The 20,313-nt window shown below is 36.0% G+C and overlaps 1 pseudogene; it reads right to left on the reverse strand.

Annotated features, from left to right (window-relative positions):
• Nucleotides 1-205: 205 nt before the first annotated feature.
• Nucleotides 206-19,589, reverse strand: LOC149161881 (uncharacterized; annotated as a pseudogene).
• Between the last annotated feature and the right edge of the window lie 724 nt (nt 19,590-20,313).

The following is a 20,313-nucleotide window of genomic DNA, read 5'->3' on the forward strand; positions in this document are numbered from 1 at the left end:
TGTCACCAAAACTTGATGTACTTTCTTATAGGAGAGAAATTAAGTATTTTTTTTTTTGTTCGTGAACGTTCATGTTGGACCATTCACGTGATAAAGATGGAGTTGAGGATGGGAATACACCCACAATGGCTTGCAGAACTTTTGAAATGTTGATGTACATCAACATTGGCTAGAATTTGTGTTGCTTCTTACAACCTGGTTCAACTCAAAACAAGGTAAGTTCATGTAGGTTGTGAATAATAGGATTGGCTTCAAAATCATCCAAGGAATTTTTTTTGGGTGCTCTTGCAACACAAACAGGTGCCCTCCGTATCACTTAATGATGGAGAATATAATATATGAATTCCACCTTGTTTTTTTTATCCCCAACTATAGTAAAGATGTTATTAAGCTACAGATGCCAAGCACAACCTATAACAATGTGAAATAGGGACACACCACTTCTTAACACCAATTGCAGTGTTTTCATATCATAGAAGTATAATAAGACTCCAAAATTGCCAACCCTTTCAACAAAGGCCCCTATAAATATTATCCTCTCACCTGGACTAAAGGTCACATTAGTTTGAGCATAGTTTTTTGGAATATCCTTGCATACTTGAAAATGATGTTATAGTCTTTTGTAGATCCCAAATATTGAGTTTTTTATTAGTGTTTTTCGTCAGAAGGATATTTCCATCTTGGTCTAAAATTCCACACTTGCATTGTTGCATCACCAACACCACCTGTGATGTATTTCCTATCACAACCCCATGCACAAGAATTCATTGGTACTCTTATAGTTTTCGTAAGTTTAGGCTTAATGACTTGCTTCTAAATTTTAAAGTCATTTACATCCGAAATGTAAAGGGAACCATCCTATAAGGATGCCAATATTGTTTGCTTCTCCTTAGCGTGCCATTCTCTACATGATAGGCTTGATATATGCCCCTTCTTATTCTTAAGGTCACACAAACACATGGAACATTTAATATATTCTCCTAAAATGAGGCCATCAAGACTGAAAATCTTTACTTAGGATGATCCAGTTACACAGAAATTCGATTTGAAGTTGGGCTTTGACTTAAACTATGAACTTGATGACGTTTAACTAGTTCCAAATGTCTAAATAACTTCATCTAAGAAGTCATACATTTAAAATAATACATATGAAAAGAGTAGACATAGCTACCTGCAAGAACTCGTGACCTTATGTGGTAAATAGTCAAGGCTGAAACAACTTTGATATGGCCTCTGAGCATAATGTCATTACTTAAAGGTACCCTAAAATCATCATCATCAGAATCATAACTAACAAGCACAAAACCACATTACATGAGCACAACAAGATATAAGGACTTATTCACCTTTTTGTCAATTAAAGATTTACTTCACTATGAGGTTTCCCAATCTTGAACATATCCTCTAATCTATAATCTATATTTATACAAAAGTGGCTCCCAAATATATTGCAACTGATACAAATCTACCACTAGTTGTGTCCTTTAAAACACAATCCTACATAGGACAATAGGTTGTCACAAAAGCAACATCAACATGTACACTGAGGGAAAAAATGGTTTTTTGTGTTGGACTCAAAAGTGAGCTACGATAACTGATGATCCATAGACCTCAAACTGGTCATATTCCTACATAGTTATCGATACTTTCCCATTTAATAAGTCGAAATATGTCATGGATAAACAAGCTAACTAGTCTACTCACAACAACAATGGGATTGAATTCCCTGAACACCAAGGAATAAATTACAAGCATACTAATCTCTAGGGAGATGATTAAAGATTTTAAGTGAAAGTTTGAAAGAAGTTTCATGTAATTTTGCTTTGCAAGATAAATATCAAGATTTGGGTCAATCCTTGGCAAGTTGTCCCATCTAGTTTGTAATCTCACTCATGTTTGATTCACTATCATGCCATTCCCCAACTACAGTTTTTTCCTTTGGCCCCTACATACCAATCCCAAGGAATTCACCTGCTCCTTCAGCCCCCGATTAAATATACTGAGGGTTAATACCAAAAACATGGATCATTACTCACCTCATAGCCCAAGACTAATTTGGGTTCGTTTTTTATACTCCCTTTTCAAGATGAAGACATATTATATCTAAAGTAAAATTAGCTTCATCTCTTGAGTATGACATAGATCCAACTCTCCTAAGAACGAAGCAAACTTCTGCCATGCCACCTCTACTGTCACTTAAGAATTCCTCAATCGCAATGTAATCTTCAAAAGATGATGTGTCCAACAATGCCCTGATTGTTGAGTCATTATGGAAGTATTAATAGGAATAAGGATGGTTTATTCTCTCCCTTAGGATAACTTTGTTGATACCATTAACATCATTAACTTGATCAATGATGTGATCTAGAAACCCATAGATGTATTCATTTTGAGTCTAAGGGATATGTCTTCATAAAAGACAAAGATGTATTGAGATATTAATCTCACTGTCAGTTAGTTGTTGGTTAGGTGTCATCACATTTGATTCTATTATCTGCTAGGTTTCATAGGCAGTTTAGTTTTACTTAAGTTCTACTCCATAGGTGTCGATTTTTACTTTAGTCATTTATTATTTATGTTTACAATGCAATCTATTTAATCACTCAGAATATTGAGAAGAGAAATATCTGCTCCACTTTTCAATTTCATTCTTTGTCATGGTATCAGAGCTTAGACTCAGTAAGACTCTTTCAGAGAGAAACATAGATAGAGTAAGGTTGCATAAGACTCTTTGATAGCAACATTTCATACTTGTGTGTATTCACAAGAAAAGAGTAGAGATTTCAGCGAAGTGAAGCCTCCTACTAAAAAAAGGAAATTTGTTGCGAAGTCATTGAAAAGTTGCTACGAAAAGAAAACGTGATTTTTTTTTGGGAAAGTAACGTTGTCTAGGAGTCAAACCATAGTGTATTAATGCTCACCCAAAGCACCAGAGGAGCAATAGCATTACTAGCGTTGTGAGTCAGATGAGAGATCACATTAGTCAACTTTCCTTACATAGATTTCAGTTTAACGCTCCATGGTAGTGATGGACAATGTGTTATACTGATTTATGCCAAATCCACGAGACAAAATGCTCAAGTTTTGATTCTTGATTCAAAATTCAATCTTCATGGATCGTAAGAAAGGTACTTGGGACTATTTTTCAAAATATGTTCATATTTTTAATGATTTTTTTTGAAACTGTATAATTTAAAAAGGAACGTTTCCTTATAATACTTTAAAAGGAGTATTTAAAAGAGCGTATGTTATTTTTTTTAAAGGTTTTTTTTTAAATAAAAACTTGGAAAGTAAAAGTAAAAGATATGATTTTTAAAAGTTTTTTTAAAATAAAAACTTAGAAAGGAAAATGATTATTTTTTTAAATAAAAACTTGGAAAGGAAAAGGAGATTTAAAAGAAAAGGCACTCATTTTGCATTCAAAGAAATGGATTCCTCCAGTGCTTTGCCACAGACCCCGACTCTGCTTGGAAAAAATTATGAGTTTTGGTTTTTGAGAATGAAGACGTTTCTGCAAGCCCAAGAGTGTTAGGATACACTTCAGACTCCCTATGTAGATCCGACTCAAGAAGCATGGGTGACCATGACTAATAATTAGAGGAATGGATCTATAGAACTTAAAAAGAAAGAACACAAAGGCAAATGTTGGATTCAAAACTCAATCAATGACTCTATTTTCGACAAGATAACTGGTGCATCCACAACTCATGAAGCTTGGTAAATCTTGAAAGGTGTGTATCAAGGTAATGATATAGTGAGGATAGTGAAATTTCAGACATTGAGATCACAGTTTGAAACCCTAAGATGACTTACACAAAAAATGTGGATCACTTCATGACTAGAGTTGTGGGAATAATGAATCACATCAAAATCATTGGTGAAACTATTTCAGATGAGAAAATTATTTAGAAAGTCCTTCGAAGTATACCTAAGAAATATGACATGATTGTAACAACAATTTTTGAATCCAAAGATCTTACAACTTTCTTAGTAGAACAGTTGACTCGATCACTTCTAACACATGAAACAAGACTCAACTTGATATAAGATTCCCTGGAACAATCATTCAAAACATAACTTTATTTTGGTAGGGGCAGAGGCAGAGGATATAGAGGTGGCAACAAGTGAGGCATAGGCCGAAGAAGAGGTAGATCAGAACATCATCATGCAACAGAGCAGTGGAGACCTCCACAAAACCAAACTCAAAGAAGCAGACCATGGAGAAAATATAATGTCAAATGTTATTACTGCAATCAATTTGGGAATTATGAACATGAATGCAAAATGAAACAATTAGATCAACACAAAGGCAATGTTTTATCTCTCCAACAATGAAGGAGAATCATTAAAAACAATGTTTCTTTCATGCAATCATTTTGAAGACACTCAGAACAAGGATCGTTGCTCTCTGGAAAGTGGCTGCAACAATCATATGACATGTAACACAAATATGCTTTCTTATCTTGATGCTTCCATAACATCAAAAATTACTCTTGGAGATCGTCCAAGTTACATTAAAGCTGAAGGAAAATGTATTATTCCTATTCTTACTAAATAGAATCAATATAAATACATTCCTAATGTTTATTATGTTCCAAATTTGAAGCATAACCTCATTAGTGTAGGAAAACTCATGGAACATGGTTATGATGTAATATTTCAAGGGAATGCATGTTATATCTATAACAAACCTCCCAATAGAAGACTGATAGCTAAGGTTGGAAAAACCAAGAATAGGATGTTTCCTTTGACTCTTAGAAGTCAAAATCTCTCATAGTCTTTTGTCCACAATGTGTCAAGAATAGATGAATCTCAACTATGGCATTCTAGATATGGCCACATACCATTCAAAAGTCTAAGTTAGCTTCAGAAATAGTTAATCATCATTGGTCTGCCTACTCTGAATGAGAAAGACTGTAATTTTGAAATTCATGTTCTGTTCAAGCATAGAAGAGACAAATTTCCTACATCTTCCTCTAGAGAAAAATAGCCTTTAAAGCTTGTCCATATATATATATATACGTGGCCCAATGCAGACACAGTCTATTGGTGGTAGTATTTATTTTCTAACATTCATCGATGATTAAAGCAAGCAGACATGGGTGTATTTTCTCAAAAACAAATCAGACACATTCTCAAGGGTCAAAGAATTCAAAGTAGAAGAAAAAAAGAAGAGTGGAAAGCCTTTGAAAATACTCAAGTCCGACAGAGGGGGAGAGTACAACTCCAATCACTTCAAAGCATTTTTTCAACAAGAAGGAATCATAATGCAGAACACAACAAGATATACTCCACAGTAGAATGGAGTAGAAGAAAGGAAAAATGAGTCAATCACGAGCATGGCCAATTGTATGCTTTGTGAGAAGACGTTGTCAAACAATTATTGGTCTAAAGCAATTTAGATGGCAGTGTATGTTCTCAACAGATCTCCAACAACCACTCTCCAAGATACAGTACCTCAAGAAGCATGGGATGGTAAAAAGGAAAATGTATCTCACTTTAGAATTTTTGGATTAGTAATATTTTCACATGTTCCTCAGAAACTAAGAAATAAGCTTGATGATAGGAGTGAAAGATGTATTTTCATAGGCTATAGTGAGCAGTCAAAGGCCTACAGACTTTATAATCCAGTTACAAAGAATTTTGTTTTAAAGAGAGATGTAATTCTTTTTGAAAATAAATCTTGGTCTCATCAAGTTGATGAAGCTTCAAGTCAATCCTTTTATCCACCACAACCACCAAGATTGTATGTTTAAGAAGAGCCATACCATTTTGAAAATGGTACATCTTTAAATGGTGAATCCACCAGTAATTCAAGATCTTTAGAAGACAATAAGAAAAAAAGAAACGTCAGAGAAATATATGAGCAGGAGCATGAGTTTGACCAACATAATATGTTTGCATTTATTTCATCTCAACCAACTCATTTTGAAGAAGCAGTTAAAGAAAATCATTGGGTAGATGCAATGAACCAAGAAATTGCTGCCATAGAGAAGAATGAGACTTGGGAATTAGCTGATCTCCCAAGAGACAAAACTAGAATTGGTGTAAAATGGGTATATAGACCAAGCTAAATGAAAAATGAGAGATTGAGAAACATAAGGCAAGGCTCGTTGCCAAAGGATTCTCACAAAAAATTGGTGTTGACTATGGTGAAACCTTTGCTCAAGTAGCAAGGTTACACATTGTTAGAACTATTTTGTCCACATCAGCTTAGTACAATTGGAAAGTATATTAGCTTGATGTAAAATATGCTTTCCTAAATGGTATATTGCAGGAAGAAGTTTATGTAAAGCAGCCTCCTGGTTTTGAAATTCCACGACAACAACATAAGCTATATAGATTGTAGAAAGCCTTGTATCGTTTGAAATAAGCTCCAAGAGCTTGCTACAGTCACATTGACACCTATCTCATAAAAAGTGGTTTTTGCAGAAGCAACCATGAGCCAAATTTGTATAGCAAAATGCATGAAGGTAAAATTCTGATTGTATGCCTTTATGTAGATGATCTTCTTTATACAGGAAATATGATGTTAGAATATTTCAAAGCAGAAATGCAAACAAAGTTTGATATGACAGATCTAGGAGTCATGAAATACTTCTTAGGCATTGAAATTCATCAATCTGCTAATGGAATTTTTGTTGGTCAGCAAAAATATGCCACTGATATCATCAAAAAGTTTAGAATGACCAATTTCAAACTTGCAGATACACCAATTACTCAAGGCACAAAACTGAGTAAAGAAGATGTAGCACCACCATTTGATTCCACACTATATAAAAGTGTAGTTGGTAGCTTATTATATCTCACTTCAACTAGACCTCGTTTGTTCTATACAGATTCTAAAAATTGTTCACTTTCAGGTTATACAAACAACGATTATGCAAGGAGTTTAAATGATCACAAAAGCACCTCACGGTTTGCTTTTCATCTTAGAACCACTCTGATTTCATGGGCATCCAAGAAACAATCAATCGTTTCAATATCTTCCATAGAGGAAAAATATGTAGCAGAAAATTCAACAACTTGTCAAGCTGTGTGGTTGAGAAGATTATTGAAAGATATTTCAAATATTCAGAAGGAGGCAACTCCAATCTAATGTGATAACAATTCAACTATTTCTTTATCAAAAAATCATGTTTTCCACCAAAAGAGAAAGCACATTGACACCATTTCATGTGAGAGCTCGTCAATAATGGGGACATACTACTTAATTTTTGTGATTCCAAAGATCAACTCACACATATTTTCACAAAGCCATTGGGCAAGAATGTATTTGAATTTCAAAGAGAACAACTAGGCATTATAAGTGTCACTACATGTAACAATTGAGATTAGGAGGGGATGTTGAGATATTAATCTCACTATAAGTTAGTTGTTGATTAGGTGTCATCACATTTGATTCTATTCTCTCCTAGGTGTCATAGACAGTTCATTTTTACTTAAGTGCTACTCCGTAGGTGTGTGAGGTTTTACTTAAGTCATTTATTATTGATGTTTACAATGTAATCTATTTAATCATTTAGAATATTGAGAAGAGCAATATCTGCTCCAATTTTAAGTTTCATTCTTTGTGAAAATTAGCTTAAATTCCATTACACAAATCCTTTCTTCATCCACTCTAGATGAGTATTTAAGCATAATTTTGGAAAGCACTTTTAAGGTTTGACGATCCTCAAGCAAATTTCTCTCCTTGTTAGTAACAAGAATCAAATATAAAGCTTCTATTATCTCGTATAATTGACAAATTTTTTTACAATTTTTTTTTGTCTCTATGTATGTATGTTGGCACTAGCTTGTTTTGGAGCAAGTTTATCAAGTGATTCTTTTATGAGGAAATGAAATTCGACTCCAGGTTACTTCCCTTTATTATCCATGTCAAGGTCCTTAGGTCCTTTAGAAAACACATTGTTGTATTATCATGCTCCAAAGTTTGACATTCATTGTCCATTTCCCTTTCTTGTGCATCTACGTTCTTAAAGTGTAGGGATGTTGCGTAATTTCCTTAACTGTCCATTCCCATGTGCCCAACATGGCAGAGGATAAGCACCAATATATAAGCCATTGCGTAAACATAAATTGCCAGGGAATTTATTTTTCTAGAAAACAATTTTATAACTAACCATAAACAGTGAGTGCACTCCATGTAAACAAATTCGGAAATTTTACCAGTTTGCTGCATGCTGACAAGGAAAAAATTTACCATTCTTGTATGTTGATAAGGAAAAAACTAATTTTCTGCTACAGGATGACTATGTAACTCTCATTTAATCCCCTTCCCACTATAGAACATATAAAAATTCTTGATCAAAATAGAAATTCTCAAACTTCTTTTCTATGTATTATACCCCATCAATTCCACTACTCTTTGACTTGTAAAAAATATTAATATATCACTAGTTTCCAACTCCTTGTGTTCATTTCTTCCTAAGAGATAAAGTTACCGCCTTTCGTTGTCTCAATTGTTATTATGATTGACACTAGGTACATTCTCATCAAGTTTAAACATTGTTTTAGGTTGCATTGATAAAAAACAGCAGGAAAATAGAGAGAAGATTTTGAGTAGCAGAGGAACACGGGGAGACATAGTTTATACAGTCCTCTCAAAATACATACGGCCAAACACGTGCTTCTGCCAATATTATCAGTAGATGGAATGATGTCTAATGAAGGAAATACTAGTTCCAAAGCCTTACCTCATTCCAGCTAAAAATCACTGCAAATGTTTCTGCCATTAGTATTTCCACTGGAGACTACCAATGAGACTGAGACTCCATTGATAGAAGCTTTCTCCAAAGAGTCATCTCCTTATTGGATGAATTGTAGGGGTTGTTTAAAGTCCATGACAATAGGATCTCCATGATTTCATTTATTTTAGCTAATGTGATCTTGATTCCAATGCTTGATTTGGCATTACAATAAGCATTTATTTTGCTTCTAGCATATGTTGGCAAAGAGATGTCTCAATGAATTCCAATGCTTGGTTTGGCATTACAATAAGCATTTATTTTGCTTCTAGCATATGTTGGCAAAGAGATGTCTCAACGAATTTAGTGTAGCCAACAAGTTCCAAACGCAATTTTGCAGGACCATGGTCATGGTTATTTAAGGTTTGATTTGATTATTCAAGCAGCTAGATTGAAATTAATATTCAAAGACAAATATGAGTCCCATATTTAACGAAATATGAAGTATTGAATGATGCTGCTTGAAATTAATATTCAAAGACAAATATGAGTTCCATCTTTTATATAAGTCCAAGAACGAAATATAAGTATCGAATGATGATGCTTAAAACCTCGAAAAACAAAAGAACGTATATAGTTCACTCATGAATGAATACAACGATGACCATAGTTCACTTATGAATGAATACAAAGATGATTATGGCATTTTGAAGAGTATGCTTAATAAATGTAACAAAAACATCCTTGTAAGGTTGTAAAAGCAAGGGCCACCCAAATTATAAGCGTACAATGTGAAATTTTTTGGGAGGTTTTATAACAGCTACAATAGTTACCAACTATTATATTTAATAATTTCTTATTATAACATACTTTTTATCGTTACTTATTGTTATATAAAGAGGTTTATTATAGTAAATTTATAGTATTAATAATAATAGTTTAATTTTAAGGATATAGCAAAGTCAAAAATCAAATTGGTGTATATGATTTTTTGTTTGTGGGACAAGAGATAATTTAGTGATTCTACTACTAAGACATATAAAGATGTACATACTCTATCTTCTTATAAATTTGAACTTGCAACATATTAGAAAAAATACATATTTCCAATCATTAACCTTACTAAATGAAAATGAGGATGATCTATAATTTCCCTTTACAAAACCTCCTTATTGCAAATCTTTGTTATTGCTTACTTATATGTGTGATTAAGTTTACATTGCATTATATATGTGATTAAATTTACTTATATGTGTGATTAAATCTGATTATTTTGCATTTTTTTTGCAATTTTTATTAACTTTTTTGGGAAAATAATGAATATTTCTATTTGGCCTAAATTCAAAAATAATTTTTTAATTTTCAGTAAATCTTATTTATTGGAAATCTGTCATGGCTGACAATTCATTTTAAAAAAGGAAAAAAATATTGCGAGTAGTTTTTGGGTGGTGAGTGCTCTGACACTTAACATTGAAACTGTGATAATGCTGCTCTACTGGATAACGCCAGAATTGATGAACAAATCTTGATAATGCTGCTCTACTGGATAACGCCAGAATTGATGAACAAATCTTTAATTAATACTATTAGTGCAGAGCTTTCACTGTGAAGAAGCTCCAGCGCCAGGAAAGCTCAGTGTTGAGAATCACCCCTTCACTGTGAAGAAGCTCCAGCGCCAGGAAAGCTCAGTGTTGAGAATCACCCCTTCGACTATGTATGTGATCTCACATTCATCTGTTCGTGGATTGCACGTTGGAAATGAGAGTTTAATTATTTAAAACTCCAACGTCGTTATTGGCTTTGTCTGCCAAAGCTTCCATGGTGGAATTTATAAGCTCTGCGCCTGATATTGATATCGATTGTGTCAACTAAGTGTGCTAACAGCAGATTCAATTTACCAATCTCCCAACATCCCTACCAGTAGGAGCACAAGTGGCAGATGCATATCCAAGTCCTGGTCCTTTTATCGAGAGCTAGTAACAGAGGTTCGCTTTCACTAGCAATATTTCCGTAAGGGCTAGTGGAAGGTCCTCGATATGAAAGATCCTGCACCAATTCATAGTCAACAGGTTTGCCAATTTTATTGAAAACGTTCATATTTTGGCAAAAATTAACGAGCTGTCATATCAGGGCTGGACATCATTTCACCATGACTAGAGCTCAAGAATTTAATCTGGGCATTATTATATGATAAATATGGCCACAATATGTCATATGCCAAGGTCAAAATTACGTTAGTGTCTCGTAAAATTCACAAAATCTCCTGCATATAGGTGGGAGGTTGAGAAGCAGGCATATTGCAAGATTCAAGCAGCGCAAACTTAATAAAGAATTTTATCAGTTTTCGCATTGGCATTTTTTTCCTGAATTTAATTGTTGCCTTGTGAATGGGATAAGAATGACTGCAACAATAATCTCCTGGCTCATATTGTTGCTCCTGCCAGATGTGTTATTTTTAAATTTCCAATCAGCACTAATATTTTCTTATTATTTTGATTTTGAGGTGGCAAAGATCACGGCTAGGATCAAATGTAACTCCCTACATAGTATGCATTCACTTTCTCACCATAACTTGGGATGCCTGCACTAACTGTAACTTTGCCTCTAGTGTTCGGGTTGTGCCAACCCACAATCACAACATAACTTTGCCTCTAGTGTTGGGGTCCTGCCAACCCACAATCAAAACATACAGACTTATCATTTATAAAATATTTTTCTCACAAAGAACATATTTTACAATGAATACACCAACTACCTATGAGGCCACAAATTGTATAATCTTCACTCTCCAACTCAACAATCTTTCACAAAAAACATCACATTAAAACAACAAATTCAACCCACACAGAACCCCATTCAAATTGAATTTTACCAAATGTCTACTGAACCTAATGGACTACTATGTATACCCAAAATTGGAATCATGCATTGGTTCTTCACTACAATTTGGCATTCTAACATCAAAGAAACAGGGACCATGGACAAATACCTCAATGTCATGGGCGAATTTATATCACTTCTCAATATTTTCTATTTCATGTAATTATGGATGTAAAAGTCATTTGTAAAGTTTGGCAAGTTAGAGAGGTAGAGTATGTGAGGTAGTGAGAGAAAATAGCAGAGGAAATATTGGTGGGTGGGCACATGAAAACTAGTTTTACAGAAGTTTACTCTGCAACCACATTAAATTTCAGTAAGTTTGTTGTTTTTTCTTACTTGGAGCTACAACCTCCATTTACCAGGTGAATGTATGTGGTTTGTTGCATTATGGTGTTAATCCTTCACAAGTAGATTTACTGCAACCTCCTTTGTTTTACTCTTTTTTGGTAAAATTTTTCTAACATGGTATGGGAGCAAATTACAGGAGTTTACTCCCCAACCCGAGTAATGGGTAAATCACAGTGAGTTTGTTGTGTTTTTCTTACTTGGAGCTACACCCTCCATTTACCATGTGAATGTTGGGTATACGAACAAAGTCCCACATTGATTAGAAGTGATTGAAGTGGGAAGGATCATGGGTATATAAGGATGAACAAATATCTCCATTGGTATGAGGCCTTTTGGGGTAAAGCCCAAAAACAAACCCATAAGGGCTTAGGCCCAAATTGGACAATATCATACCATTGTGGAGATATGTGGTGTCCTGAGACCCAACAAGTGGTATCGGAGCCAAGTTCGAGGTTATCCAAGTGGATGAATCCTCGGAATGCCGAAACAAAGATGGTGAGCCGCCGAAACAAAGATGGTGAGCCCCCGTAAGCCCGGAGCCAAGTTCGAGGTTATCCAAGTGGATGAATCCTCGGAATGCCGAAACAAAGATGGTGAGCCGCCGAAACAAAGATGGTGAGCCCCCGTAAGCCCGGAGCCAAGTTCGAGGTTATCCAAGTGGATGAATCCTCGGAATGCCGAAACAAAGATGGTGAGCCGCCGAAACAAAGATGGTGAGCCCCCGTAAGCCTGAGGATGTTGGAGAGGAGGATCCTAAGGATGTTGGAGAGGAGAATCCTGGTTGGTAGAGAGGGGAGAATCCTGTGGATGGTTTGAGGGGAGGCTCGATGGTCCTTTGTTCGAGGGGAGGATTGTTGGGTATACGAACAAAGTCCCACATTGATTAGAAGTGATTGAAGTGGGAAGGATCATAGGTATATAAGGATGAACAAATATCTCCATTGGTATGAGGCCTTTTGGGGTAAAGCCCAAAAACAAACCCATAAGGGCTTAGGCCCAAATTGGACAATATCATACCATTGTGGAGATATGTGGTGTCCTGAGACCCAACAAGACTTGGCTCTAATACCACTTGTTGGGTCTCAGGACACCACATATCTCCACAATGGTATGATATTGTCCAATTTGGGCCTAAGCCCTTATGGGTTTGTTTTTGGGCTTTACCCCAAAAGGCCTCATACCAATGGAGATATTTGTTCATCCTTATATACCCATGATCCTTCCCACTTCAATCACTTCTAATCAATGTGGGACTTTGTTCGTATACCCAACAGTGAATGTATTTACTAATTTTTTGACATATAATATAAAGTGTGGCTTGATGAGTTATGGTATTAATCCTTCACATGTAGATTTACGGCAGCCTCCTTTGTTATGGTATTAATCCTTCACAAGTAGATTTACACCAACCTCCTTTGTTTAATTGTGTTTTGTTGTGCATAAAATTTATGTTTTAATTAAGTCCTTGTGTGGTTGCTATATCCACTCACCAACCTATTTCGGAGCCACTAACTTTGCCACAAGACTCTTGTTTTCTAACATGGTATTGGGGCAAATTAAATATTTTTAGTGTAAAAACAAGTGTTTTTTACTTGCAATTGAAAATATATTGTTAGTGTAAAAACAAGTGTTTTTACTTGCAATTGAAAATTGTTTTAAGAGGAGATTGTTTTTCTCCTTTGGAGAATATTTACGAGAGGTAGAAAGTTTTTTCTTTCACTCAAAAATGACAATATCAAGCACAAGCCTTACTAATGCTTAGATATTTCAGTTTAATGGAAAAAATTATGATTATTGGGCTATTACAATGAAGGCCCTCCTTTCATCTCAAGACATTTGGGATTTGGTGGAGAATGGTTTTCAGGAGATGCAGTAGCATACAATGCTTTGTCTCAAGCAGAAAGAGATTTGTTAAGGGACAATAGGAAGAAGGATTCGAAATCGTTGTTCTATATTTTCCAAGTAGTTCATGAAAGTGTTTTCCCAAGGGTTGTAGCAACAACGAAGTCCAAGCAAGCATGTGACACCTTCCAGAAAACCTACCATGAAAAAAGTCAAGATAACAAAGTTGCAAATCCTCAGAACAGACTTTGAAACACTTTGTATGAAAGAGTCTGAAAATGTGGGGTCATTTTTTACACATGTGATTGGGTTGGTTACTCAAATAAGGTCTTATGGTGAGACACTTGAAGAAAGGAGAATAGTTGAGAAAGCTTCGAGAAGTTTGTCAGCAAGGTTTGATTCCATTGTTGTGACCATAGAAGAGACAAAGGATCTCTCACAGTTCTGAGTGGATGAACGTTATGCATCAGTGATTTCTCATGAACATCGTCTAAATAGAGCAACAAGCTCCTCATTGGAGAATGCATTCAAGACACAAGTTTCATTTGGTCAAGGTTGATGCAGAGGAAGATCATATGTTAGAGGAAGAGAAAGAAGCCCACACAAAGGTGGAAGAAGCAACCCTTCAAGCACAAGTGGAAGGGGCAATAATCAAATCCAAGTCAAGGCCCAAACTAAAATCAAACACAAGGTCAAAGGTACGATATATCTCAAGTTCAATGTCATTATTGTAAAAAGTATGGTCATTATGCAAATGAATGTTGAAAGAAGCAATATGACATTAGTAACAAACCAAGTGCAAACCAAGTGTAAATTTCACAAAAGAAAATCAGAACCATGATAGCATGTTTTTAGCTTGTAATGTAGCACAAGAAAAACAAAGTGATATATGGTATCTAGATTTAGGGTGTAGCAACCACATGTCACGGAACATAGAAATGTTTTCCAATCTTGATGAAAGTGTGAAATATAAAGTGACATTAGGGACTGATAACAAAGTCTCTGTCATGGGAAAAGGAAGAGTTAGTATCCTAACAAAGAAGGGGGAGAAAAAATACATCTCAGATGTTTACTTTGTCCCCGGTTTGAAGCATAGCCTCATACGCATTGGACAACTCATGCAAAAGGGCTACAATGTATTTTTCAAGAATGTTGTATGGACAATTTTGGATAGGCTTCCGAGAAGACAACTCATTGCAAAGGTTCAAATGACAAACAATAGAATGTTTCCCCTAAAGATAAGATCAGATTTGAAAGAAGAAGGTGCACAAGCACAACTATCAATGAACTCACAAGAGGATGGAAGAAAAGATGTTGTTGTCACATAAGTGAACTATCACACAAAGGCCAAAGATGAAAATTGGTTATGGCATTTGAGATTTGGACATCTCAACTTTGGAGGTTTGAATTTGGTGCATAGGAAAGGCATGGTGAAGGGTTTGCCACTCATAGAAAAACCAAACAACCTATGTGAAGGATGTATCTTGGGCAAGCACCATAGAGAGGCATTTCCGGCATGAAAGTTAGTGAGGGCAAGGCACCTTTGGAGATTGTCCACTTAGATTTATGTGGACGAATGCAGACACCATCAAGTGGTGGCTCCCACTATTTATTGACCTTCATAGATGAATACGCAAGGAAGACATGGGTCTATCTCCTAAAATAGAAAAGTGAAGTGTTTGAGCGCTTTCACTAGTACAAGGCTCTTGTTGAGAAGTAAAGTGGATACTACATCAAAGTCCTTAGGACTAATAGAGGTGGCGAATACATCTCAAATGATTTCCTACATTTTTGTAGGGAACATGGAATTCACAAGCAATGTACAACAAGGTATACACCTTAGCAAAATGGTGTGGTGGAAAGGAAGAATATGACCATTATGGAAATGGAAAGGAGTATGTTGAAGGCAAAGCATTTTCCAAATGATTATTGGGCTGAAGTTGTCGCTTGTGCACAATATATTTTGAATGGATGTCCAACCAAAAGTGTCTAGAATGTAGTTCCTTAAGAGGCATGGAGTAGAAGAAAGCATAGTGTCACTCACATGAGAGTCTTTGGATGTGTGGCGTATGCACATGTCCCGGATGAGTTGAGAAAGAAGTTGGACAATAAGGGGGAGAAATGTATATTCGTTGGATGCAGTGATGAATCCAAAGCATACAAAATCTACAATCCATTTACCAAGAAGGTCATAATCAATAGAGATGTGCAATTCATAAAAGAGGAAGAATGGGATGGAAGTTTAGAGAAGATGGTCAATGTGAAAGCATGTATACCACACGAGGACAAAGAGGAATTGGCAGTAGCAAACAATTCCTCAACAGTGACTCCCTCTACTCCTATTCAAGCGCAACAAAGTAGGAAGCAAGGAACACCATCAATCAAGAAAGTGGTTCTCCAAGAATGTCGCAAAGCGTAACACCAAGTGTCATATCAAGCCTATCTTCAGCAAGCATAAGAAGACCAAAATTCAAAAATTTAAATGAAATTTATAAGCAAGATGAGGTTGATAGCAGTGGTGGTCTGAATTCCTTATTTATGTTATTTTGTCATGTAGATGACCCAATCCATTTTGAAGATGCAGTCAAAGAAAAAAATGGGTTGCGGTAATGGAGAAATAAACATAAGCAATAGAAAAGAATGACACATGGGAGTTAGTGGACTTGTCGCGAGGAAAACAAGTGAATGGAGTGAAGTGGGTCTATAAGACTAAGAGCAATGTCGACAAAAATATTGAAAGGCATAAAGCAAGGCTAGTTGTCAAAGGATACAAACAACATCATGCAAGAGATTATTCATAGACGTTTGCGCGAGTCGCGTGGATGGAGACAGTGCATACAGTTGTGGCGATTACCGCACAACATAAATGGAAAGTGTATCAAATGGACATAAAGTGAGCGTTCTTGAATGGAGCGCTCAAAGAGGAAGTGTATGTTGCGCAACCACCTCATTATGAGGTAAAAGGCCAGGAAGACAAAGTATATTGGTTGAGGAAATATCTTTATGGGTTGAAGCAAGCACTGCGTGCATGGTACAACAGGATACATGCCTACTTGTTGGACAATGGTTTTGACAAACGTGACAGTGAGCCTCCTCTCTACATCGAAGAGAATGATGGTAAGATTCTCATTGTTGTCTTATATGTAGATGATTTAATTTTTACGGGCAGTGATGATTTCCTCATCGCTGATTTCAAACAAGTCATGAAGAATGAATTTGAAATGACTCACTTGGGGTTGTTAAGATATTTTTTGGTCATAGAAGTGAAGAAAACAGAAAATGAAATTTTTATTTCTCAAGAAAAGTATGTAGCAAATATTTTGGAGAGATTTAATATGCAAAATAGCAAGCCGGCACCAACTCCAACTGTCATGGGGTTGAAGTTGAGCAAAGAATATTTCAACATCAATGTCAATCCGGCATTATACAAAAGTATGATAGGCAGCTTGATGTATTTGAACACCACTAGGAGAGATATAATGTATGTAGTGAGTTTGTTGTTGAGGTTCTTGGAGACACCCAAAGAAACACATTGGCAAGCAACGAAAAGGATTTTAAGGTATGTCAATGGAACAAAATAGTATGAAATTTTGTAGACCGCAACAGATGATTTTAGGCTGGTTTGTTACATTGACAGTGATTGGGCATGAAGTGTCGATGACAGAAAGAACACATCAAGATATGTTTTTCATTTGGGTTTTGGAGCCATTTCATGGGCCTCTGGGAAGGAGCCAATAGTGTCACTATCAACCACAAAATCTGAATATGTCACAGCAATAGCAACAACGTGTCAGGAAGTTTGGATGAGAAGGATGTTGAGGGATCTTCGCCACTACCAAGATGGAACAACAACTATTTTCTACGACAACACCTCAGCAATTGCATTGTGAAATAATTCTGTGTTTCTCAAGAGGACCAAGCATATTAATGTTAAATATCATTTTATGAGAGAGTTGATTAAAAATGATGAAATTGTGTTGCAACACTCCAAGTCAGAGGAACAATATGCAGATATTTTCACAAAGCCATTGGCACGTGAAAGTTTTGTTTATCTCACACATTGTTTGAGAATTTTCAATGGCGGTACTTGTGATTAAGGAGGAGTGTTGGAAATATTAATCCCAACCACCACCTTAAACACACTCACAAACACCATGCTTTCCAAGTCAACCACTGCATGATTGTGATTTTTTTTTGCACGGTTGCGATTTTTTTTGCAGGTGAAATGACTAAAGTCATAAGTACAGTACAGAACACATCACAAAAGTTAAGGCATTTAATAAATTTTGGTAAATAGATATGGGCAAACATTTACTCTCCGAATGTTACCCACAATCCACAACACCTACAAGTTCAGAAAATCGTTTACTATGTAAAGTTGCCCATGTTGCCTATTAAATATTTTGTCTTTCATGTAATTAATGTCAAATTTGTATGTTAAGGTAAATATGGATGTACACGTTATTTGTAAAGTTGGGCAAGTTAGAGAGTGAGAGTATGTGAGGTAGTGAGGAGAAACTCCTCGAGAAAATATTTTCTTATGTTTTAACATACAATATAAAATGTGGCTAGCTGCTTTATGATATTAATTCTATTTTGCTATATCCACTCCACAACCTTTTTGAGCCACTTGACTTTGCTGCAACCGAATTTCTTAGTGAGTGAGACTCCTCTCCTCTTCCTTGTAAAATTTTTCTAACAAGGACAACATTAGCATATCAAGAATGCGTATTGATTTTCATGTGTGTGTGATAATCACCACTTCAAATGGTGCAATTGAGATACGAGAGAACAACTGTAAATCCGAAAAGCTAATGCTTGATTTTACTTGCATTATCAATCAATCTAAACACTTCCTCTGGATTGGGTGAACTTGTCATGTAATCAGTCAACATGGACATAAGTCAACGGGATGTCTCGAAAAGGGCAAGTTCCTAACCCAATTTATCATCGACCATTTTTATATCTACGGGAATATATTCAATTGTAAATTTGTGCGGAGCTTCTTTTTAGTTTGAGTGTGCATTGGAAGAGTGCAGAGAAAACACATTTCTCCCCTCACACACTCAACTTCTTGGTATGTAGGAGAGTGAGCGTAGAGAAAACACATTTCTCATCGCAATCAACTTCTCAACACTCAAATGAAGCTTCCCACTCCTGCACCTGTTTAAAATGCCAGTAAGGTGTGACTGTACATTGGACATGCAAACCCTAATTATATTTTAAATTTTATGTGGTAATGAATGCCACTACGTTTCTACCTCTCAGCGTTTCGTCAGTCTGATATCGAATATGGACGTGCTCACACATTCAGCTGTTCACGGATTACATGTTGAGGCTTAAGTCAATGAGAAAATCCGTTGCACACCTTCCTAGTTCGGCATTGAAATGGACCCTGAAAGAAAAAAGCAAAGCCTCGCACACTTTAGCAGTGGATCGAATAAGCATTTGGTTAAAAAATTCATGTACTTTATCTAATCACCCAACATGACCAAGAATGTCAACCATGTAAGAATAGTGCTCCGCTGTACCAGCAATGTTATTATCTCTACCAATATTATCAAAGTATTGCCTGCCTTCATCAGCATGACATGCCTGGCTGTAGACAAACAAAGCACCAATAAATGTAATATGGTTTGTCCTAGTTCCTATCTGATGCATTTTTTCAAAGAGTTGGAGTGCCCCCTTTGCAAACCCACGCTTTCCATATGCTGTAATAATTGTGTTCCAGGAGACAACATCTTTGTGAGCCATATAGTCAAACAAAGCAGGTGCATCATCTATGCTACCACATTTTGCATATGCATCAATAAAGGAGGTGGCTAATACCATATTTTCCTCTAACCTATTAGTTATTATTTGGGAATGGACCTGCTTGACTTGTTCCAGAGCACCTAGGACAACACATGCCTGAAGAAAACTGATAGATGTGTAATTATTAGGCATGGATCTAAATGAAGCATATGTGGCTTTCATTGTGCAAGGGAATATAGCTATCAAATCCATAGCGATAGGAAAACAAGTTTATGTGCACATGATGCAAGTGGGATTTCAGCCCGATTTCTTTTTGCAAAAAAACTTGTCACCAGAGAGCAAAAGCTCCACACAACGCTGATATTCGTTGCTCCCACAAGAAAAGGCTAAGGTTCACTTTTGTCCGTTCATCAAAGATCACTGGAATATTCTAATTTGATCATAGTTGAAGGAACAAAGGTGGGCCTGTAATTTCTTTGATTGACTTAATGCAAAAGAGTTTTATGTAATCCTTGTTGCCCATGTGTAGATAAAACAACCCTCCTTTTTGATCTGTGCAATATGGCGATGCAGAGATGCAACAACAATGATTTAATATTACAAATCAAACCCATTTTTTTTTATAGTGCGAACAATTGCCCGGACGTGCGCCTCCGCACAATTGAAACCTCCGCACAGTGGAAGCTCAAAGGATAGCAAATCGACCTGGCATAACTAAATCCCATGGATTGGCATAGACTCTTTCAGTGCCTATAAAATTGTCCAAAGATTCAAAATGAGCAAAATAGAATCGATATGAACA

This window comes from Pinus tabuliformis, chromosome 5_2 (assembly GCF_031772625.1).
Source record: "Pinus tabuliformis cultivar Carrire ecotype Pingquan chromosome 5_2, CPIR1, whole genome shotgun sequence".
In the NCBI taxonomy this organism is placed as follows: Eukaryota; Viridiplantae; Streptophyta; class Pinopsida; order Pinales; family Pinaceae; genus Pinus; species Pinus tabuliformis.